The following is a 25318-nucleotide window of genomic DNA, read 5'->3' as shown; positions in this document are numbered from 1 at the left end:
GCTGGCTTGGGCAGCCTGCTTTTATTCCCTTGTCTGGCCCCACCCACATCCTGCTGATTGGTCCATTTTATAGAGAGCTGATTGACCCATTTTACAAAGAGCTGATTGGTCTATTTTGACAGGGTACTGACTGGTGCATTTAAAAACCTTTAGCTAGATGCGGAGTGCTGATTGGTGCATTTACAATCCTTTAGCTAGACACAGAGTGCTGATTGGTGCATTTACAATCCTTTAGCTAGACACAGAGTGCTGATTGGTGCATTTACAATCCTTTAGCTAGGCATAAAAGTTCTCCAAGTCCCCACCTGACTCTGGAGCCCAGCTGGCTTCCCCTAGTAGATCCCATGCCAGGGGCTTGGGAGCTGCTGCGTGCCTGCAGTCCTCAGCCCTTGGGCAGTCCCCTGCTCTGCAATGCAGGGGGCCGTGCCAGTCAGGGAGGCTCCCACCCTTGGGAGCCCACTAGTGAGGGACTCGGGCATGGTGGACTGGGGGTGCCGAGCCCTGCATGGCAGGGAGGAGGCTGAGGTCTGGCGAGAATTCAAGCATGGTGCAGGGGGACTGGCGGTGCTGGGGTGGGTAGCACACCCTCCTCAGCTGGTGACCTGCTGCTAAGCCCCTCACTGACTTAGGCAGGCAGCATGGGCTGGCTGCTCCGAGTGCCAGGCCTGCTGAGCCTGCACGCACCCCGAACTCATGCTGGCCCCTGAGGACCACATGCAGCCCGGCTTCCCACCCGCGCATCTCCCTCCACACTTCCCGGCAAGCAGAGGGAGCGGACTCCGGCCTAGGCCAGCCCAGAGCCGGGCTCCCACAGTGCAGCCACAGGCTGAAGGGCTTCTCAAGCCTGGCCAGAGCAGACGCGGAGGCCAGGGAGTCTCCAAGAACCAGCGAGGGCCGCCAGCACGTTGTCACCTCTCAATATTTTGACTGGATTTATGAAAGCTGAAATCCTATCTCACATTGAAGACATTCTAAAGTCTTCAAAGAAAAGAAAGAGATTTTTTATATCCTAAACCTCATCCGTCTATAAGATACCCTGGGTCAACTGAGTCTATCATTTTACATTTGTAATATTGTAGTATATTATCAATGTAAAATAAAATATTTATTTATTTTTGTTTATTTATTGAGACAGGGTCTTGCTGTATTACCCAGGCTGGAGTGTAGTGGTGCTTTCATAGCTCACTGCAGCCACAACTTCCTGGGCTCAAACAATCCTTCTGCCTCAGCCTCCTGCATAGCTATGACTTCAGGTACATACCAACATGCCTGGCTAATTTTTAAACTTTTTGTAGAAATGAGTTCTGCCAGTGGTGTCCTGGCTGATTTCAAACTCCTGGCCTCAAGTAATCCTACTGACTTGGCCTCCCGAAATGCTAATATTACAGATGTGAGCCACTGCACATGGCACAAAATGAACTTTTTGTATTTTCATTTATAAAGTTATCAAAGTTTTGGCTCAAATACTATGCCCAATATTCTTCATTCAAAATTCATAGTTTTATTCTTTTATGCTATAAGTAATTTTACAAATGATTATCTAATTAACAATAAACTCAAAACTAAAATCACACAGGACCTTTGATATACTATTTAAAATTGATATCATTATGAAATAAGTTCTGCTCCTAATGTAGATCTTCTACTTTTCAAATAAATTATATTTTGTAAGAAAATTATTAGGTCATTTCAATCAACACATTACAAATATATGAAATTATGGTAAATAAAAACTTGTATATAATTGGTAAATATTTATGTTGAATTTTAATTATTTCCTAAGAAGTGCTGATTATATCAGTATTAAGTCTTGTGTTTCATTTTTCATTTTTAAAATCTATTTGCTTTTTTTCTGTTTTCTAAATTGAGAATATTCAAGTGGCAATTAAATTGCGTCCTCTGCCAATCAATCATATGAGCATTTAATATGCAGACTGAAAGTATATTGCACATGTGACCTGGGAAATCAAATTTGGGGTTGTTGGAATGAGGGGTAATAACAAATCGTATGAAATAGGATGAATGTGATCGTAATTCTTTGTATCAGTCTGTTCTCACACTGCTATAAAGATACTACCTGAGACTGGGTCATTTATAAACAAAGAAGGTTTAATTGACTTAACAGTTCTGCATGGCTGAGGAGGCCTCAGGAAAATTATAATGGTGGCAGAAGGGGAAGCAGGTATATTCTTCACAAGGCAGCAAGAGAGAGTGTGAGCTTTTGAAGAAGGAACTGTCAAACTTATGAAACCATCAGATCTCGTGAGAAGTCACTCACTATCACGAGAAGAGCATGGAGGAAATTGCTCCCATGATCTAATGACTTCCCATCAGGTTCCTCCCTTCATATGTGGAGATTATGGGATTACAATTCAAGATGACAGACTTGGGCGGGTTCACATCCAAACCATATCATTAGTATTTTGTGAATGGTCATTATAAAATAATAATTACAATCACATTAATCAGTAACTTTTCTTAAGAAAGAAACTATGTTATCATGCATTCCTTTGATTCACAAAATGAAGCCATTTTTACAAAAAGAAAATATTAGAATTCTGGAAAAAATGTTATTAGTAAGATAGTTGTGAAAAGCTTATATATTAATAGATATTACTTATACAAATAAGTTCTAAAACGTATGCTATAGAAATACTTAAAACTAATCATATCAAATTATATAGTTACTAATTAAATAAATTGGGGAACAGTAGGTTTCTTAGTCTGTTGAATCTGATATCTCTGCAGAAAGACAAATTAAAAGCTTTCTCAAGTATGAGAAACAGAGTCAATGATTATAGTGTATCTATTAATGTTTCTAGAAAGTGAAATAAATATTAAATTCATCTTAAAGATAAACAATAAACAAAAAGCAAAACTTAAGTAATACACCCTTTAAAAAGAAAGTGAACAATCTGCAGTGTTGCATGAAGCCCAGAAGCTGTGTTTATCCATAGACAACACCGAATATGTCTACACTATGAATGAATTAGCATGACATTTTTGCAGTGTATTATTTCTCCCTATAAAATAAAAAAATGACATTATAAAATAATTATTCATGCAATAGTTTACATATTATATTTAACACAATGTCATTGTATTTTACTCAAAATATTATGTGTGTATTGAGTTAGGTTTAGAAGATAATGATTTTGACACCACTCGTGCCTTTAAAAACAGAACAAAAAAAATAAGCAGAGACACAAAAACCAAAGCAGTTAATCTAATTTCGAGGTAAAAAATACCATACTATATAGTAGTTTTAGATATTCAGTTAAAGAATGCAGTCAGTGGGTAATTCTTCCAAATATAGTGGCTAAAATTTGTGAAAGTTAATTTTGAACCATTTTTATTGATTCCATTTTGAGACCTAACTTTTTAAAATGTATAAAATAACCTGGGAATTTTGAAAATACCATACCAAATAAAATAAAAATCTATCTCAAGGGCAATACAAAGAGAGGTTTTTCTTTCCACATGTCATTGAAGAAGATTGCTAATTGACTTTTCCACCTAACCTGATCTAGGATAGGCAAACTGTGTCCCACTGACCAAATCTGATGATCTTTCACCTGTGTTGTGAGTTAAGAATTTTTGTTGTTTATGTTTTTTAACATTTTTAAATGGCTCATTTTAAGTAGTTATATAAGCACCTAGATAATGTCCTCAATTTTGTCCCTTGGGCTGCAAGCTTGATATATTTTCATAGTAGCATTTGTATAGAAAATATTTCTCAACCCTGTGACTTGAAACAAAACTGTATAAGAATTTAAATCCACCTGTTGACACGTTTACTGTACATTTTCCCTGAATTTTTTTAGTTTCTACAAAACAAGTAAAACAAATGGAAACAAGTATTTGCTTCTCTTTCTCTCTTACTGTTTACTATTATCATTACCTGGAAGCAATATTTACTTTCATCTACTAGGGATAAAGCTGTTAAAAGAATATACAGCTAAAATACCCTTTATAAAGTTAACTAAACAATACGAATATACAGGATCATTGTATTAGTGAATTTCTTTTTAAGGAATAACATATTAGTGGTATAAGAGAAAAAAATGCTTAACCAGTGTATCAAAATGCATCAAAACAATACAATGCAATGAGGCAAAACAATGCATAATAAAATAATGGATTGATAAAGTCAGTGATAGCTGTCACACACAATAAATTAATCAAGATATGATAGGTTTTGTTATGTCAATACATACCTGAAGATCTTGGGAAAACTTTTGCACGTTATAAAATTGAATTAACCCTTTCAAGTTCTATAGGTGCATCTAAATTTGCCACAAAGTTATTAAAATATAATACACTGTTTCAATATATTGAATGTCCTATTGATATGGTTTGGATCTGTGTCCCACAAAATCTTGTGTCGAATTATTGTCCCCAGTGTTGGAGGTGGAGCCTGGTGGGAGGTGGTTGGATAATGGGAGTGGATTTCTCATGAATGGTTTAGCACCATTCCCTTGGTTGCTCTTCTCCAGATAGTGAGTTTTCATGAGATTGGGTTGTTTAAAACCATGTAGTACTTCCTGCTGCTCTCTTTTGCTCCTGTTCCTGCCATGTAGGATGGGCCTGCTCCCTATTCCCACCCGTTCGCCATGATTGTTAAGTTCACTGAGGCCTCTCTAGAAGCCAAGAAGATGCCAGCATCATGCTTCCTGAACAACCTGCAGAACCATGAGTCAATTACATTTCTTTTCTTTATAAATTACCCAGTCTCAGGTATTTCTTTATAGCAATGTGAGAATGGCCTAATACACCTATATATAGTTGTGGAGGTCGAGTGGGACAAAACTTTTTTATTGTTGTTCTTTAAGTTATTTTCAAACACTAACATTTTATATGGTTTGTAGGATCATGAAAATATGAATAAGGTTAATATTATTTTAATGATTACTGTAGGATAATGTAAACGAAAATATTTTGCTATTTTTAGCTTCCATGCAGAACTTATTTTTCTTCTACTACATATACGAAATCCTGTTTATTTGCCTCTATGCCATTTTGTACATTGATACACTTGAGTAAAATTTAAGTTATTGGCATTACATAATAGCAAAAAGTGAGGTATTTTGAGAGTGTATTTTTTAATTCAAATTCTGGCTCCTAAATTTCCTATGTATATGAGCTTGCAGAAGTTATTTAACTTCTTAGTGCCTCAGTTTTCTCATCTGTAAAATAGGATATTTAGTAATATATACCTGATATAGTTGGTGTATTGACTGAATAATTGATACACATTAATCACTTATGACAGGGTCCTAGTCAGAACAAATTGTATTTCAATGAACAAGGGTGTATGCACACATGTAATCATTGTAAATGTTTATAAATCAGGTTTAATTCCTTTTAAACAGTAGTAACCATATTTCTAATAACATAAAGTCTCTTAATTGATCATCATCTTGATAAAAACAAAACTACTTTTGAAAATCAATGAAAAAAACTATTTAAATTAAATGTAACATGTAATACAAATGTTGGTTTTTAGCAAATAAAGTCTTAGCAATGTGAAAAGATTACTTTTAATGGCAAAGGACTCCATTACTTTTGCACCAAACTAAAAAAGTTTATGCCTATAAAATCAGCATTTTTTCACAGCACTTTTGTCTTCTGCCAATAAATTCAAAATCATTATTTTCTTTTCACATAATACTTCCATGGTGAAGTTTTAAAACAAGTTATTAGAAATTTTCAGACATTCTGGTTCAGCAATGATAATGTATTTTTAATATATGGGACATGATAAATTAGATTGTTATAAATACATAAGTTAAAATCATGTTTATATTTTCATTCTAATTTTTCCTGTTGACTGTTATTGTATAATTCCATAGCTCATCTCGGGTTCCAAGATTTTTTAAGGGGAAGATTCAATGAGCAAAATAATAAATTTATTATGCTCTTTGGAATTTGATTTTCTGTAGCAAGTTAAGTGCTCCCATGTCATACTTATCAGTTTTAAAATTTGTTTGCATTTTATTTTTCAGATCAAATCAAAGGTATGGATTTAAAGCTACCATATTTGTTTTCCGTTTACACTTTAAGCAGAACCCCATTAAAAAGAGGGCAAAGGATATGAACAGACACTTCTCAAAAGAAGACATTTACATGGCCAACAAATATATGATAAAAGCTCAACGTCATTGAACATGAGAGAAATGCAAATCAAAACCACCACCTCATGTCAATCAGAATGGTGATTATTAAAAAGTCATTTTTAAAAATAATTTTTAATAATTATTAAAAAGGAAACAATAATGCTAGTGGGGCTGTGGTAAAAAAAAATAGGAATACTTTTACACTGTTGCTGGGAATATAAATTAGTTCAACCATTGTGGAAGACAGTGTGGTGATTCCTCAAGGATCTAGAACCAGAAATACATTTGACCCAGCAATCTCATTACTGGGTATATACCCAAAGGATTATAAATTATTCTCTATGAAGACACATGCACACGTATTTTTATTACAGCACTGTTTACAACAGCAAAGACATGGAATCAACCTAAATGCCCATCAATGATAGACTGAATAAAGAAAATGTGGTACATACACACCAAGGAATACTATGCAGCCACAAAAAAAGAATGAGATCATGTCTTTTGCAGGGACATGGATGAATCTGGAAGCTATCATCCTGAGCAAACTAACACAGCAACAGAAAACCACACCCCTCGTGTTCTTACCCGTAAGTGGGAGTTGAACATTGAGAGCACATGAACACTGAGAGGGGAACAACACACACCAGAGCTTGTTGTGGGGTGAGGAGTGATGGGAGGGAACTTAGAGGATGGGTCAATAGGTGCAGGAAACCATCATGGTGTACGTATACCTATGTAACAAACCTGCACTTTCTGCATATGTATCCCATATTTTTGTTTGTTTTTAAGAAATAAAGAAAAATAAAAAATAAAAAAAAATCAGCTTTCAAACAACCAATGGTTACTTGGGAAATGACAGTTTTACATTTCCAAAAAAAAATCTCTTTATCAACATAAAAATATGCAAAATAAAATTGCATGAACATTAATGCATTAATGAAATATGCTATTTATTTATTTAAATTTTGGAATGTGGTTAAAGTATCTTCAGATATTATCTTTTCCATTTCTGTAGAACACTTATTTCTGAATATTTGCATTCTTCATTCTCTTCATAATCAAACCTCTAATAGATGCATATCTATTTCAAGCCACATCCCCTTTTCCTTAAACTGTGCATTTATATGTATGTCATGCCTGCCATCATCTGCTTTTAAATTGATTCCTTTCGGTTCTTTATGTGTCAGTGTCATCATGTCTGTTTTCATTATTTTTCCTTTCGGGGGCCTTCTTGTTGCAATGATTAAAACTTCACTATTTTTCTTCTTTTCTACACAGTCTTCACCTAATCTGAGGTCAGATGTGAGAAAAACAGTTGGTTCTTCTGGTTTCAGATATTTACTTTCCTATTTATATACACATAATCACTTCCACATTACCTTTTTTCTCCTAATAATAATGCAATCATAGCAATGAATATTTTTCTTCCTCCTGTAAATTTGTATGTTTTGAAACATCTGTAAAAACATTCAGACTAGACAGCACTGTTATACCATGCAGTGAGTGGGTAGCTTGCTCTGATGTCAGCTCCACCAAGACTGTCCGTGATGGGTGAGGAAATAAAAACCAGTTTGTGCTGCTAAAATAATCATGACTTTTATCAAAAACTATATTATTTGATTATTATCCACCACTGACTAAAATACAGATATAACCTGATTATTTAAACTCAGGACTCTGCCATTTGACTTCCATTTTTACTTATTGTCTGATATACTTCACTGACTTCACTGGATTCTAAGTATTAAAATCTGTCCAAACCTCATGAGCATTCTCCATTCCTAGTAGGATGCTAGCTAGTAGGATTGAATTACTGGCTCAATCAATAGCCATCCTTACGAACTTCAAGTCATATTAGCATTCATTTGCTTTATTGTCCAGTATTTTTTATTATTCTCTCAGGCCTTGAATAAAGTAGTTTCAGAAAACTGCATGATAAACTTGCTAAAACTCACTTTTTACTTTCAAGATTTAGAAAATCATAATCATGAATCACTTCTTACTTATTCTATATAGTGCAAATAAATCTGATAGCTGGAATGAACTCATTCCCTAACTGCTACTCAATTCTTTAAAGGCAAATGCTACTTCTCATTCATCCTTTACATATACATTCTACAAAATTCACTTTAAATATATTTGTCAGATTTAGAATAAAGTTAAGTATGAAATGGCTTTTCTGAAATTTTTGATGCAGAATGAAAAAACAAGACACCATGGGACTCTGTGTGCCTTAATTGAAGCATTTCTAAAGACAGAATATTACCATAAACTAATTTTTCCAATTTGGCATTTCTTCTGGTTGAAACTATTTTATCTACCTATACTATTCCTTATAATTTTTTTTTTCAGAATCTTTGATCAGGTGCCTATATGCCTCAACATTAATAGAGTAATTCTGTATTACCTGCTGTTTTCCTTTTCTAACAATTTCATGCTACTATCCATTGTACTCATAAAATAAAAGGCATGAATTCAAAGAGTAAGACTAGAGTTAGCTTTGGAGAGAATTTAGAAGACAGAAGATCCTGAACATGGAAAAAAGTCAAAGAGTACAATCCTGAATATCAGAAAGCTAAGTCACAATAAAGAAGATACATGTAAAACACTTCTCAATGGCTGCTCTGAGAACAAGGATGAGGAGGAGAACAACAGCTGCAAATCAGGATTCACAGAAGGACTTGGGGGATTTTGTGTGTGCCAGAGGACAAAACAATAAAGAAAGAATAGCAGGAGCTATGAATTTTGAACACAAACGTGCTCCTTCGGTGTGTGAGCTAAATTTTGGAAACAGCAAAAGAAATTCAGATGGCTTTAAGGCATTTTTGTTTGTTTGTTTTTAGCAAACAATAAATTGATCAATGAAAATTGAAGATAGTTTTACAACCCTACTTGAAATGACTGAAGACTGCCCCTCTCCAGTTTTAGTTTCATTTTGACTTTATTTCCATCCAGGAATGTGTCATTTTCTTCTTTTTATAGCCAGAATGCTTTTTACCTGTATCTCCAATACAGCTTCTAAAATCATTCAAATTCATGGGTCATCAGTGACCCTTGAACATGGAGAGATTACACTTGGGAAGAAAAGTAAAATTATTGATTTCTACTTTTTAAAAAAGTCAAATATGAAGCAGCAATGCATAGAGTTATAAAGGTGCATACTAATCCTCATCAGACATGGTCTTGATTATCTGTGTTACAGTGCTACCTGGGCAATGGATTTATTTCGCATCAATGTATTTTTGATGATTAAGAAAAGAGAAGACTGTCTATTCATTCATTCACTAATTCCAATACACAAATACATTTTTTTTTCTTGGAACATAAATGAAAATAGTCACTTATGTACTACCATTCATCAGTTCACAATACAAAGAATAGTAAAAATTCACCCCACTGACAGGAATATTGTTAAGTTCTAATAAGACAATGTATAGAAAAATAATGCTTCTAAACTCCAAAGGACTATGTGCAATATTGGGGATTCTTATATTTTAAGAGTTGTCTTTTCCTGAAATAAATATAAGACTACCAGTGCCAGTTACGTGATGTGCAGGACTTCGCACAAAATGAAAATATAGGAGCCTTCATTCAAAAATAAGGCAAACATTGTCATTAAAAATACTAAAATATAAAACATTTGTATTTCTTCGCTCATCTCTTAACTTGTCACTTTTGTTTTTTATTTGTTATTTAATGGTATTTTTCTTTGAATACAACGATACTTGCAGGGCGAATATAGACCCTCACAGGTGCACAGTGGCCACACCTTGTAACTCCTCATTGGTATACGCTTAGTACCTGGGTCAGAGTGAGCAAGGGTGAGCAAGAGACATACCCCATTTAGTGCTCCGCTTAGAGCCTTCGGCACTGCCAGCCCAGGGTTAGGATGGACGCAGGAATGTCCTACCCCAACATGTTGCTGGCTCTGTGCACCATTTCCCCATCTTCCGTGGGCCAGCACTCTTGTCCTAGAGATGAAAGTGGGCCTATCTATCCACTATCCCCCTTGTTCCTTTGCCTCTTCCTCCTTCAACCTGGTGTTCAGTACAGCGAAGGGTAGCCATGATGAAGATGGGCAGGCAGAGAAATGCGGGAGGCCAGGAGAACCCTGTGCAGCCCAGACTCAGGAAGCAGCCAGAACTTAACCTGCATAGACAGGGAGAGACAGGAGGCTGGATCACGAATGAGCAGAGCCACCCACTCATGCAACCTCATTCTATCAGATTTTATTCACAACATGCAAATTCAGAGATAAAATTAGAAAGAATACTACTAAACAGCAACCACTGAATATTCAATTCTTATCGCTAGGATAGAGTTCTGTGCCAATGCACTGATCCCACACCTGTGAAGCCATCCCTGATTGCTATCTCAAACGCATCGTATGAAAGCAACAGGTATTCTCTCTGCAATGAAAGTTAGCTGGAGTCTATATATTGATCAATATAGGCAATTTGTCAAAAATACATATAAGATTCTAGGCCGGGCGCAGTGGCTCATGCCTGTAATCCCAGCACTTTGGGAGGCAGAGGCAGGTGGATAATCTCAGGTCAGGAGTTCGAGACCAGCCTGGCCAACATGGTGAAAGCCCGTCTCTACTAAAAATACAAAAATTAGCCAGACATGGTGGCAGGTGCCTGTAATCTCAGCTACTGGGGAGGCTGAGGCTGGAGACTCTCTTGAACCTGGGAGGTGGAGGTTGCAGTGAGCCGAGATCTGGCCATTGCACTCCAGCCCAGGCGACAACAGTAAGACTCCACTTCAAAAAAAAAAAAAAAAAAAAGGAAAAGGTTCTAGAGTATTTACATTTAGTTCAGTTTTTAAAAACAACTAATTAAAAGAACTTGGACAACTCCATTATTTTTATATTGCTCTTTCTTAATGGATATCACCACTTCTGTCCCTCATAGGAATCTCATGCAGTTAGAGTAAAATGATAGAAAATGAAGCATTAAGGAAACTGTATTATAATGAAGTGACTTTTCTTTAGCTATGGAAATATTTGTACTAAAAAGAAATATACTAAAAAACTATTAGAAGGAATATAATAAAATCTGTCACCGACTTTTCTACCGACTTAAAAGGGAATTACTTATAATAAAACTTCAATTAACATTTTTAGTAATGACTATGCTCCAAGGTTATTTATTGCCTCCTCAAAATATTTTAATCACATTTAATAGGATTTTAGCTTTTAAAATTATTTTGCTACATATTGTAATTGCTTATGTAGCTTTCAAAAATGGGTAACAGTTATATGGCATAACAATTACAAAATCTAGAATGTATCAAACTATTATTATTATTTGTCAGATGTGAAGTGAGTTTTGAAATACATTAACCACATAAATCTAATAAAAATAAGTTAGCAAAATCTAATATGTGGTACGGTGACAGATATGTAAAAGACATTCCAAAAATATTTGACATATATAAATGGAAACACAAAAATGTTAATCTGAAAAGACATTAAAATCAAGTAAATAAAAAATATATAGATGGAGACCACTTAACTTTAAAAATGTTATTTTTTGTTTCCTAAATATTTGATAATAACACTCACTACAAGAATGGTTTTCTATTAAAAAATTTTAAATTCAATCCAATTCCCCAAAAAGGTTTAGAATAAAGTTATTGTTATTACTACTATTGTAATTATTTTAATCATGAAATATAACTGAATAGTGGAAAGAATATGAGATTCAGAATCTGATAAGTTAGTCCGATTCCCTATTCTGTCATGTATTTTTATGTGATATTGAACAAGCCACCTAATTTCTGAGATATAATTTCTTCATTAATCTAAAATACTAATCCATTTAACTTTTGAGCTAGTTTTGAAATTAATATAAGCTTATAGGTTTTAGATAAATATCATTAAATTTTTGTGCAACTTTCCACAATCATAGGAAATACCTATAAAAATAATGCCCATAAAAATAAAAATCAGTCCCCGGGAGGTGGAAGTTGCAGTGAGCCAAGCTTGCACCACTGCACCCCAGCTTGGGCAACAAGAGTAGAATTCAGTCTCAAAATAAAAAATAAAAAAATAAAAATTAGTCTTCACATATGCTTAAAAGAAAATAATATTGCAATTTTTCATTTCTTATATTTTCTCCCATAACACAATTTTGATACATATCTCAAACACGAATGTCTTGGTATAAATATATATTTTCATGAGTTATGAGAAAAGGTAGTCAATAAATGATTTGTTTATGTTTTTCACATAATTTCATGCCCTATGCTACAATAAATTGTGGATAAAAATCATTAAATTCTACTTCAAACTCGTCCTTGTACATGGCTCAAATAAAGAATTTACCATTCGGATCTAATTCTTAGAATGATTATTCTGGTAATCCTAAATCTAATAGAAACTCAATAGCCAGTCCTCGTAAATAAGGCAATTTATAGTTGATAAATGAAGATCAGGCATTATTCTACTTTGAATTTTCAATCCATTGCTATATCCATACTCTAAAATTTCTTATTTTATAAATTACTATAAACTAGGTAGTCATTTGCCCCACGTGAAACAAGATTAATCTAAAGTATTCTATGTTTTCAAATAATATTCTTATATATGTTTAAACATTTTTTAATTTAATATTTACTACAGGAATGTTATCATCAATTTCCCTCATCTTTCTGATCCCCATGTAAATTTCTTAACATGTCCAAAATAAAAGTGTTTATTTCCTGTAAATTCTTCCTCCATTGTTTCAAAATTAATTTAAAAACACCTCCATACACTCAGTTGATCATACTATACACTATTAGTCATTTTTTGCTGGTGCTTTACTTTCACAAAATTAACAGACAGCAATTCTTACTCAAAACATTTATTGATTCATCCAATCTCATGCTATTTCTTTTACTAACTACTTTATCAGAGAATCCAGCATATCTCCTAAACCACTGCAAAATAAACTCACTTAGCCATTGCGTTTTCAATTCTGCCTTTGAGCCACTCTAATGCACTTTCCAGAAGCAGTTGGAGTAACTTTACAAAAATAAGTACATAACTTTCCTGCTTAAAATCTGTCCAAAAATATCCATTGCTCTTTGACTGCTTCCCTAACATTGTAACTCCATAAAGTGAATAGGATCTGCCATTCCAGTTTTTCCCTTGCCTAGTTTTCAATTGATTAATAGCTTTCACTGTTATTAGCCTACTTTTATTTCATTCTATAAACCATTTTCTATAAGCCATTTTTTTTTCCTTCTCTCCTCTTCCTTTCCCTCCTCCACTCAGTGTTTGGTATAGTCTATTTTTGCTTTCTGGAATCCAATACACTACCCCAGCAGTCCCCAACCTTTTAGGCACCAGGGACTGGTTTTATGGCAGACAATTTTCCATAGACGGAGAGTGGGTTGGATGATTTCTGGATGAAGCTGTTTACACCTCAGATGATCAGGCATGCAGAGTTCACAATAAGGTTTGCGCTCCTATGAAAATCTAATGCCACCACTGACCTGACAGGAGGTGGAGCTCAGGCAGTAATGCTGGTTCCTGTCGCTCACCTTCTGCTGTGCAGCCCAGTTCATAATAGGGCATGGACTGGTACCAGTCCCAGTCCACCAGCCTAGGTAGCTCCTACCAGCACTTATCTCAATTTGAATTTATATGTTAAACAGAGTGACCATATCTTAAAATAGATACTCTCGCCATAATGGCAACTAAAGATTCTATTTAAGTCAACATTTATCTTCACTGCCTATCATATAATCTGGTGGTTAAATATTTTTCAATAATTAAATGAAGCCTAACAGTGGGAGGACCATATATTCATGGGGAACAATTTGAAGTTATTGGGCCTAATTTCTTTTCGTTTTCTTGAAGTTGAACAAATAAAAACTCAGATTTAAGTGACTCACCTGGGTGGTGAAATTAATGTTATCGGGATATGTAACAATTAAAAATTACTTTGCTTGAATTTAAACTGGTATAAATCATGATATTTTCATATTTTAACTCATAAAGACCTTTAATTAATGTTTGTAATTAAGTTCTCACTAAATTACTAAATTTAACACACTTTCGATATCACACAATTTCAAGCATAATATCCGACAATAAAATAAAGTTTAAACGTTAGTCAAATAAATACTTCAATCTCAAAACACATATGATGCATAGTACTTTTCCCAAAATAACAATTTAGTAATCTTATATTGTTTCCAAACAATATTTTTCATTAAAGTAAAGCAAATTATATTATTCCATATAGTTCCAGATTTTGAAAACATCCTCACCACAAAGATTCCTTGTGTTACTTTTTATAGCTATGCCCATTTACCTTCTGCTCCCATTCCTCCTTTAGCACTGGCAACAACGAATATTTTACCCCTTTATATAGCATTGTCCATTGAAAAACATTATATAAATGGAATTAAAAATTGCAGGATTGACTTCTCCATACTCAGGGGAAGGCTTATTCAGATTGTTGTATGTATCAACAGTGGGTTCCATGTGAATGCCGGGTTGTAGCACATAACATAAATGTACCAATTTTTTCATCTGTTGAAGAACATCTGGATTAATTTCAGTTTTTAATACTATAAATACATCTGCTATAAATATTGGTATATAGGTTACTATGTGAACACCCAGGGTAAACACCCAGAAATGCTCTGATGTGGTCGCTGCATGTTTGATGTGATGAAGATCTGCTGTGCTGTACTCCGCAGGGGATGTATCATTGCATATCTCCACTAACAATGTGTGAATAATCCAGTTTCCCCCTCTTCTCACCATCACTATGTGTAATTACTATTGTTCATTTTAGTTACTCTGTCATAATATCTTATTTTACTTTTTATTTACATTTCCTTAATTGGTAATCATGTTGAACATCTTTCCACAATTTTATTTGTCATTTACATATCTTTTGTTGAAATGTCTGCCGCTCATTACTTTCTCATTTTTTATCTTCCTAACAGAATTTTTCAAAGTAAAAGTTATCTTGATAGAGTTCAATTTATGAAAATTTCCTTTGATAGATAGTTTTTTGGTGTCAAGTCTAAGAACTATTTATCTAGATTTAAATCCAAAATTTTTTTATTTTATTTTAGTTTTAAGTTTTCATTTATAGATGTGATTCATTTTTGAATTACTTTATGTATAAGGTGCAAGACTTAGATTGAGCTTTATTCTGTCCCCTTCTGAAGGTTCAATTGCTTGAGAGTCATTTATTGGAAAAGTTAACTTTTCTCTATTGAATTGCCATGGAAAAGTTGATCTGAAGATAGAAAGTGATAAATCTTTCTCTCAAAAATTTGGGGAGAGAGGTAAGGAACAAAAACACCAAACTTCACCTACAGGTACCTGCAGAATTGAACGTTTCTCTGAACTTCAGCTACAGGTCCGTGAAGAATTGAACCTTTATCTGTACACTTGAATGTCTCCAATTCTACTCTGCACAGGAAGGTAAAGGGCACCCCCTACATCAGTAGATAGCTGGGCTGTTTATTGCAGTTGACTGTGCAATTGATAGGGAACTACTGAAAACTGTAAATAAGTTCATAGTGAGAGGCTCAGTCTTGGTGTCTACTTAGAAAAATGTGCAGCAAGAAGCAACTAATTGGAGTAAAACTGCATAAAATATTCTCTCCTTCATCAAAACTAGTTAATTATTCTACCATAGGGGTTACACTTTTAGTGCATGTTTTCAAAGCAAACTTAGAATGTGTGTGTGTGTGTGTGTGTGTGTGTGTGTATGTGTGTGTGTGTGTGTGTGTGGTGTGTGTGTGTGTGTGTGTGTGTGTGTGTCTTCTTTAGGACAAATAAATATTAACAAGGGTTATAGCAGCATAGTTAAATCACTCCCTGTCATTACACCATAAACGCTATGAGAGTAAAATATGAGACTGATTTCCATTGAGTTCCTACTACCTAAGATAATGGCATATACTTGACGCATAAGCAATACATATTGGTATTTTAAAAATTGTATTTATTTATTTTTTTAATGTGTAATGATCGGTACTCTGAACTCTGAATATGTATTATTGAAAGAATGAAAGTAAATTATATATTTGGGAGAAAAGTATTTCTTTTTTGCTTTTCTTATAATATAATTTATGACAATACAAATAAAACCCTTGGTTGACTATTAAACATAGATTAGTTCTTAAAAGACCTTTCAGATTCCTGCTTGGAATATTTCTGCTTCTTCATGTTTTGACACAGTTCATATTGCATAAACTCCCAAAGCAGAATTATATATTTTTAACTTTCAAGATTGAATGCATAAAAATTATCATAATAAAGCTCTCTTTTAGATGACTGTAGCTAATGATATTCAATAGAAGAAAATATATATTTTTCTTGATTTCAAAGCACCTTCAAAAATGTTATTTAGGTATTTTTTTAAAAGTGTAATTTCTTGAAAATCTGATGACTAGATGGGGAAACATTTGTTAACTCCCTGCCTGTTTTCTATTTTCTCATTTTGTTTCTATTTTGTTGCACTATGAAGCAACTGCAAAGCACCACTTAACACCTCTGAACACATGCTATTATTTTGAGTCACAAAAATATTAGGTCACTGCAAACGAACGTAATCGCAGTTTTTGCCATTTTTAGTGAGTGTGTGTGTGTGTGCGTGTGTGTGCGTGTATTTATTTATGTATTTATTTATGTATTTATTTATTTATCGAGACTGAGTCTCTCTCTGTTACCCAGGCTGGAGTACAGTGGTGGGAACTTGGTTCACTTCAACCTCTGCCTCCCGCCTCCTGGGTTCAAGTGATTCTCTTGTCTCAACCCCACAAGTAGCCAGGAGTACAGGCATGCGCCACCACGCCTGGCTAGTTTTTGTATTTTTTAGTAGTGGTGGGGTTTTGACATGATCATGATCATGTTGGCCAGGCTGGTCTCGAACTCCTGACCTCAGGTGATCCACCTGACTAGGCCCCCCAAAGTGCTAGGATTACAGGCGTGAGCCACCAAGCCTGACCTATATTGTGTTTTAATAGAATAATATTTCAATAGCTTTAGGTACGTTCCAAATGAAAAAAATCAACTACAATAAATTAATTGGGGTTGAAAATTAGCTCAATTTCAAATATAGTGAAGTAGTATAGCTTTAATACAAACTGAGTAATTTTGAATACTTTTACTTAGTAGTGAAGTGATTAACCAAGCAAAATATCAGAAAAATATAGTCTTCCAAATATTGAATATAAACTTTTGGTTTAAAGTATCATAGTGCACTGGGTTTAGGGGAGCTGCTTCCAACAGTTCTAAAATATACCCCAAGAAGTGCTAAAAAGTAGTGGATCTGAGTTTTTCCCTAATGAAAACAATATGGAATACTTTTCCCTCAACGGATATTAACACACAAAGACATGCACATAGATAGACAATAGATAGATGGATGGATAGATAGATAGATAGATAGATAGAAAAAAGATAAGGCAAGCAATTAAACTTGATGACAATGATAAAGTCTATTAACATCCCTAGGGTTATACTAATGTAGTAAGGGCTATACAACATTCATATCACTGGGAATGTGGAATCTAAGACATTATGGTTTCCAAACATGGACTTCTCCACTTTTTCCTCCTGAAACCAATGCAATAGATGGGCTTCAGTCTGAGCTAAGATCCCAAAGGTCTAGAGTGCAGTATGAATTTTCCTTTGTTTTCTGAGCTCCTTCCACACCCTCCAATCAATACCCAGCACTTCAGCCAATGTTTGCCTAATTTAAAATTCTTGCGATTACATGCACTATTTCCCATTACATTTTCTGTTATTTATTTTTTGGCATAAAAAGAAAGTTGTTTCTCTTGCATTTACCATTTATTTTGCCAAATTTTGGTCATTATTACTAATTTTATTTTTGTTGTAGTTGATTTTCCTGGACATTTTAGAAGTTCAAACTATAAACATAGTGAGATTATAATTTTTATGCTGATAGGTTTATATCTTTTTAGTGATTTAATGTAAATGAAGAGTACCACCAAAGGAAGCTGAGTATTACCTGTGATTGTAAGCATTCTTGCCTTCTTCCAGCTTTAATTACATTCTTAGTATTTAAGCTCCATCACATTTGCAGTGGGTATCTAGTCTATTTAGACAAATGTATAATTTAATTTAATTTTTAATTTTTATATCTGGATAAATGAAAGTAGTTATCTATTGCTTTGGGATAACTATTAGGAAACTAATATGTCTGCTTACTTTTTCCTTTGTCTCTTTAAATTAAGGAAATACGTTACAATCTATACCACTAAACCATCGTTGCATTTCTGAAATGTACCCTACTTTGTCAATGTATTTATTGGAAATCTTGATAGCAGGCAACTCTGACAATTAATTTGAGCCGTAATGAACTTAATATAGTCTATTATGCATTTATTGGAATTTCTGGTAGGGCTGGAGAATCAAACTGTTCGGTTTTCATTCAGTAACGGTGCAACTAGACTGAATGAAACATAACTAACCTAACTAGACTGCCGTTCTCTGTGGTAGGAAAGCATTCCTATTGTGAATGGTTTCTTTCTGACTCGATACTAGGAACTGGATAGTAGTTCCTTTGCCACAGGTGATCCAAGATCATGAAATACCACTAAGTAATAAAACAGTGCTCCATTTGTGCCCACTAATTCACAGTGCTTACTTTCATCCTTCTTGTCTTTCTCTTTTATTTCTGCTTGGCAAAACCTATGCCATGTGAATTCAAGCTGCAAGGGACTTACTAAATACAGTTATATGGAATTAGTACTAAGTGAGCCAATCTGCAGTAATCAGCAATAGGCCAAACATTTGTTTCTGAAACCCCCATAGACAGCCTTCTTCTAACTTACAATTTGCAACTGCAGACATATCAACCAACAGCACGCTTCCATGTAGCATAATATTTCTTTCTTTCAAATAATTATAATCACATTAGCCACTTAAGATAGAAAATCCAAGTATCATCAGTCACTAAATCCATCTTTAGGCAATGTTCACATCCCATCTTTTAAAAATCACAACCTAGCCTGTAATCACTCAGCTAAATTACAATCTTCACCCACAAGCCCTATCATAAAGAGCTGGTGAAATGGAGCAGCGAAAATGCTAAATATATGATCACATACTAAAACAAAGGAATCCATTAAAGAAAACATGGGCAAATATTATAATTCTTGTTTATGAAACTAGCCACAAAGATATAGTTGCTAATTATAATTTCTCTTTGTCATTCAACATCTTCACCAGAGATAATTTTTACCTCATGAATGACTCATTTCTCTATTATTGAAAATCATTTCTTTTGGGGTTTGACCTAATTTTAGTTTTATCCTATGATGGAGTAGTAAAAAACAGCTTATATTCTTTCATACAATACAGTGTTATTTTTGTTTTTAATCACCTTCAGTTCACACAACTCAAAAATAGTTTCCTCTCTTTCTCTCTTGCTCTATTTCTTTCTATCATCCTTTCTGCTCTTTTGTTCTTCTGTTCCAGTGGCAAAATATTCTTTCTCTCTTACTTATGCTCCATTTGGCCAGTTGCATAAGGATTACAAAAAATATTCAAATTGCAATCTGAATATTCCATTAGAAAGATCCATTTGTTTAGCCCTTGGCAAATTCAGTTCCCCACTGGGTAGAAGTCACAAACTGAATGTGGTTATGTTACCAACAAAGTTTAGAGACCATCAAGTAATTTCTTAGTCTTTGTAACATAAGATATCTATATTTGACTTTTACTTTTTGAGAAGACATCCTGATATACTCTAGAAAAGCAGACAAAAGTTAGATCATGGGGTTGGCATGACATTAAATATAATGAGGTGTACCTCTTAACTTCTAGGGAAAGGTATTTTAGAAAGGCACCCTATGTACTTGTACTTTACCTCACATTTCCTCTCTAGCAAGTTCTACAAAACTATTCCATTACTTGTGGATCAGCATGATTTCCTCAAAAATCCCTATGAATAAGTTATAGAACATATCTAGAAAGGTATGACATTAACACAAAACCATTGAACTATACTTTCTGAACTATTAGGTACAATTAAATTTTATTTTCATCTGAAAAGAGGTTTGATAATCAATAGCTAGAAGCCAGGGTCCAAGTGACTGTTTTGATTTTCTCCAGCAAAGAGAACATAACTAGAACTGCAACCAGTGCAGTTGGATACACCATCTGATTCAGATTACAATAATGCGTTGCCAGAACCTAAGAACCATCTGATATCAGAACAGGTCAATCTGGGCAAAGTAATTATGTAAGAGATTAAAAACTGCCACTCCTGAATCCTTTAAGTTTTTAATAGTGATTCTTACTTTTATTGGCATTTTCCCCAAGAGTATGGTGCTACTTTCATGGCAGCAAAGATTTGGATGCAATCCTACTGGAGCTAACATTGTGAACACAGTGTCTGGTAAGTGTACACCTATTCATACATTGTTAATAACCTATATCTATTTACCTGATCTAGTTTTGTGAGCGGAAATGTTGAAACTATTGAAGATTTTAGAGCATAAGGCTTGCAGTTTTTTTTACTTGATCATTAGTGCTCTATGTTAGGCTGAGATTCCACATATTAGGTATATATGTATTTAAATACAGCTATTGTAATTCAGTAACTCTCAGCAACAGAGTAAACAGAATCAGATTCTTAATTACAAAAATTCAGTGAGTTTAAGTTATTAAAGATATTGTGGAGTAGTCATTGAATATACTGTTAAATAGTCAGTCCTTGAGTAGAAAATTTAAGCCTAGAGCATATAGTTCTTTTCCTTTATGCTCTACAGCAGAGTTAGAAGCTGTTAATTCATTCTGCAGTAGTTGTATTCCTCATGCCCTGCTTTTAATTTAGCCTATTTCAGGAGCAACTCAGTCATCCACCTAAAGTAAATTAGGAGCACTATTTTTCTCTCAACTTTTATTTTAGATTCATAGCATACACTTGCAGGTTTGTTACAAAGTTATAGTGTATAATGCTGAGGTTTGTGGTATAATTGAACTCATGATGCATGAGGTGAGCATAGTGTCAAAGAGGTAGTTTTTCTACCCTTTCCCCATCTTTCTCACCCCTCTTGCAGTCTCCAGTGTCTACTGTTGCCATCTCTACGTCCATGTGTACCCAGTGTTTAACTCCCACTTGTAAGTGAGAACATGCAGTATTTGGTTTTATGTTGCTGAGTTAATTTGCTCAGGATAGTTGCCTCTAGCGTATCCATTTTGCTGCAAATGATGTGATTTATTCTGTTTCATGGCTGCATAGTATTCTATGGTGTATATACACCACATTTTCTTTATCCAATCCTCCACTGATGCACACCTAGGTGGATTCCACATCTGCTATTGTGGATAGTGCTGCGATTAACATACAAGTGCATGGGTCCTTTTGGTCTTTTGGTCTTTTGTTCAAAATACATTTTGAACTATTTATTTTCTTTGGGTATATACCCTGTCATGGGATTGCTGGGTAGGATGGTCATTCTCTTTTTAGTTCTTAGAGGTATCTCCAAATTGCTTTCCAAAGTGGCTGAACCAGTTTATATTCTTATCAACAGTGTAAAAGCATTCCCTTTTCTTGCAGGCTCACCAATATCTGTTATTGTTTGACTTTTTTATAATGGCCCTTCCGACTGGTGTGAGCTAATATCTCATTTTGATTTTAATTTGCATTTCTCTGCTGATGATTAGTGATTATGAGCATTTTTCATATATTTGTTCACTGCTCTTTGTCTTCTTTGAGAAGTGCAGGTTCATGTCCTTTGTCAACCTTTGTTTTTTTAAATTTTTTGAGATGGAGTCTTTCTCTGTTGCCCTGGCTGTGGTGCAGTGACACAATCTCGGCTCACTGCAACATCCACCTCCCTGGTTCAAGCAATTCCCCTGCCTCAGCCTCCTGAGTAGCTGAGAATACAGGCGCATGCCACCATGCTCAACTAATATTTTTGTATTTTTAGTAGAGACAGGGTTTCACCATATTGGCCAGACTGGTCTAGAATGCCTGACCTCAGGCAATCTGCCTGACTCGGCCTCCCAAAGTGCTGGGATTACAGGCGTGAGCCACCGCACCCCACCTTGCCAACTTTTTAATAGGATTATTTGTTTTTTTGCTTGTTGACTTCTTTAGGTTCCTTATGAATTCTGGATTAGACCTTTGTTGGATGCATATGTTTTCTTCCATTCCTCAGGGTTGTCTGTTTACACTGTTAATAGTTTCTTTGGCTGTGCAGAAGCTCTTTAGTTTAATTAGATTCCACTTGTCAATTTTTGTTTTCATAACAATTGCTTTTGAGGACTTAGCCATAAATTCTTTGCTATGGCAGGAGCGCTTCTTTTCTTACTGCTGTGCATCACGAATATCTCCCTGTTCTAATAGTAACTGTAATATTAATATTGTTGTCTCTCAAGATGTGCAGCTGATAGGTTCTAGGAACCCCCAGGGATATCAGAATCTGTGCATTCTCAATTCCTGAAGTCAGTCCTGCTGAACCTTCAGATAAGAAAAGTTGACATACTGTACAGGTCATTTCCTCCACATTGGGTGCTATGGCCAGGCATATTTCTTGGGCCAACCCTTGTTCACATTGTTTTACCCTACTACCAGAAAATATGCACACAACGCATTTTTCTTTGGCATCCAAAGAATGTAGAAGGACCCAGATTCCCATATACCTCCCATAAAATAAGTGCATTCAGATGCTAAGCAGAGCAAGAGGAGCTGTAAGTCATTAACATCAACTATCTTCATCAGCCTGACGTCTACACTCCTCCTATTCAATTATTATTTGAGAGTCCTACTTCTTAAAAGGTAGAAGTTACAAAAAATTCTAAATTAATCTGGAAAATATGCACTAAATCTAAACTTTTCTCGACTGCGTCTGAGAAACAAAATAGCCAGAAAAGCCAAATTACAAGAGGGACAAGCACCCTCACAGAGGGATAAAATATAAAAACTTACGTTCGAAAGAGGATGGAAATAAAAGATGGTTACTATACAAATGCATAAGAAAAGCCAATTACGGGTTAGCATGTAAGTTCACCATAATTTGAGGTGCCAGATGCAATGAGCATTTGCAATTACTACTTGTAAGAGTTAAGAAAATCTAAATATTTGAATGGGTAGAACCAGTTAGTAGCTCACTTATTACACTGTGTATATCACAGTCTTGATCCAGTCATGACTTTTTCTCATTTCTGAACATTCATTTGTATTAACAAATGCATTGTGAAAACTAAAATTGTTTATGATTCTCGATTGTAAGACAAAATATTTCTGAGAGAAAAAAGTTTTTAAGTATAAATACTATTTTATCTTCATTTACAAATATGAATAAGTTGAGATGAACAAGTTAAATTTGTAGTAAATTATATAAATTAAAATAGCAAATTATGTTTATTGTCAAATTGTCATTCAAGATAATTATTCAAGTAATTATTTTCAATAAACATTTTTGTCTCTTTAAGGATTTATTTGTTCTATGAGAAATGATTAATTAATAGCCTCAGTGAAGACAATATTTCTGAAGATAATACTATGTCTTCTCATCTAAGCTATACCTTCTTGTACAATTGCAAGTCTCTCCAGGGACATTCAGTCCAGAGAAACAATAGAGGGCAAGGAAGTTCCCCAGTGTTGGAAAATATAAAATTGATGATTTTACAAATTTATAATCTAATTTTAAGTTACGCTATCAAGTTTGGAAAATAATTAGGTGGTTATAGCAAATGTAAAAATACATTGAAATCTTAGAATAACTTGTTGTTCTTGAAGTTGCCTTTTGGGGGAATAATCCTAGACCTTTTCTAGAAAAAAATAAAATAGTATTCCCCAGGAATCCAGCTTTTATCTTAACTCAAATACTTATTCTCCAAACTTAGGGACAGGTAAAGATTCAGGTCTAATGGAAATGCTACCAGATGCACATTTTAAAATTTACTTATGTAGAACTAAAATGAAATAAATATTTTATTTGTTTTATTCCTAGAAAGTATTTAGCCTTTATCCTGGTAAATTTTTCAATGAATAAGATAACATTGTTATTCTAAATGAAAGAACCTTATTGCTGAAATTCAAGAGAGTTTAACCATTGAGAAGTTCTAACTTATTGTGCATTATTAAATAACTTATATATACTTATATATATATGCATATACATACATTCATACACGTGTCTGAATAAAATATCTGTTTATATGTCTATGCACACTATATATATGTATTTACAAATATGCATATATATGTATTTTATTATAGCCAAAGAAAAGGAAATTTAACAATTGTAGCAGACAATTTTAATCATTTTTCACTGCTATAAAAATAACTCTTCTCTGGTAATACATTTCTTAAATGGGTGCTCTAAATATTCTATTTAAAATTTGTAGATATATATGTCAATAAAGTTTTCAGTAAAAATGTACATAAGTTCACACTCTAAGTTTCAAATACTTCATAATTAGTTTTAACAATTTGTACGTAAAAAGTATTATGGCATTATTATGGTAGCTTACTTAGAATGATATATGTGGCTGGGTTTTTTGTTTGTCTGTTGTGTTTCATTTTGTTTTTGCAGAAGTTCAGCTCTTTCTTTGGTAAGGAATATTCAGAAGACGCAAGCTTTGAAATGTACGAGTAGAGAGAAGTGATTTTTGAGATGCCTCTAAGTGATGCAACCATACTATCTTTGGGGGAAAAGTGTTAGGTGCTTCTATATGCAGAAAATATTTAAGGCTTTAAACATTTATCTGAGCTCATATATGCTGAGTGAGAAATATGCTTATTAAGTAAACTCCCTTCTATTTTTGTCAGTCGCTTTTAAGCAAATGTATAGAAAGAGTTTGACTGTCACCTTTAATATTTCATCTTTCCAAGATACGCTTCCATAGTATGAAATGTTGTTAACATACATAGCTCTAAGTTTTCTTTCTGGGATTAGATAGGGATAAAGAACTTAAGATAAGTGTATCAGCTTTAAATTGCAGATTCCCATTTAACAGCAACTTGACAGGACATGCTAAGATCAAGTGAAGGACTGAACTGGGACAAGGAAATAAAGGAAACAGGAATATTTCAACAAATGCTTAAGAAATTAATAGAAACATTGAAAGTTGTCAAAAATACATAGAGTACAAGTAGATTTATTATGCACAAACTATACACACATTATTTTATTTTATTTTAGCCTCTTGAATTTATAAATTTGGAGTTACCCTAATCAATATATTATTAAGA

The sequence above is a fragment of the Trachypithecus francoisi genome, unplaced genomic scaffold (genome assembly GCF_009764315.1).
Source record: "Trachypithecus francoisi isolate TF-2019V2 unplaced genomic scaffold, Tfra_2.0 Lachesis_group18, whole genome shotgun sequence".
Taxonomy (NCBI): domain Eukaryota; kingdom Metazoa; phylum Chordata; class Mammalia; order Primates; family Cercopithecidae; genus Trachypithecus; species Trachypithecus francoisi.
Note: the sequence above shows the minus strand (reverse complement) of the source record.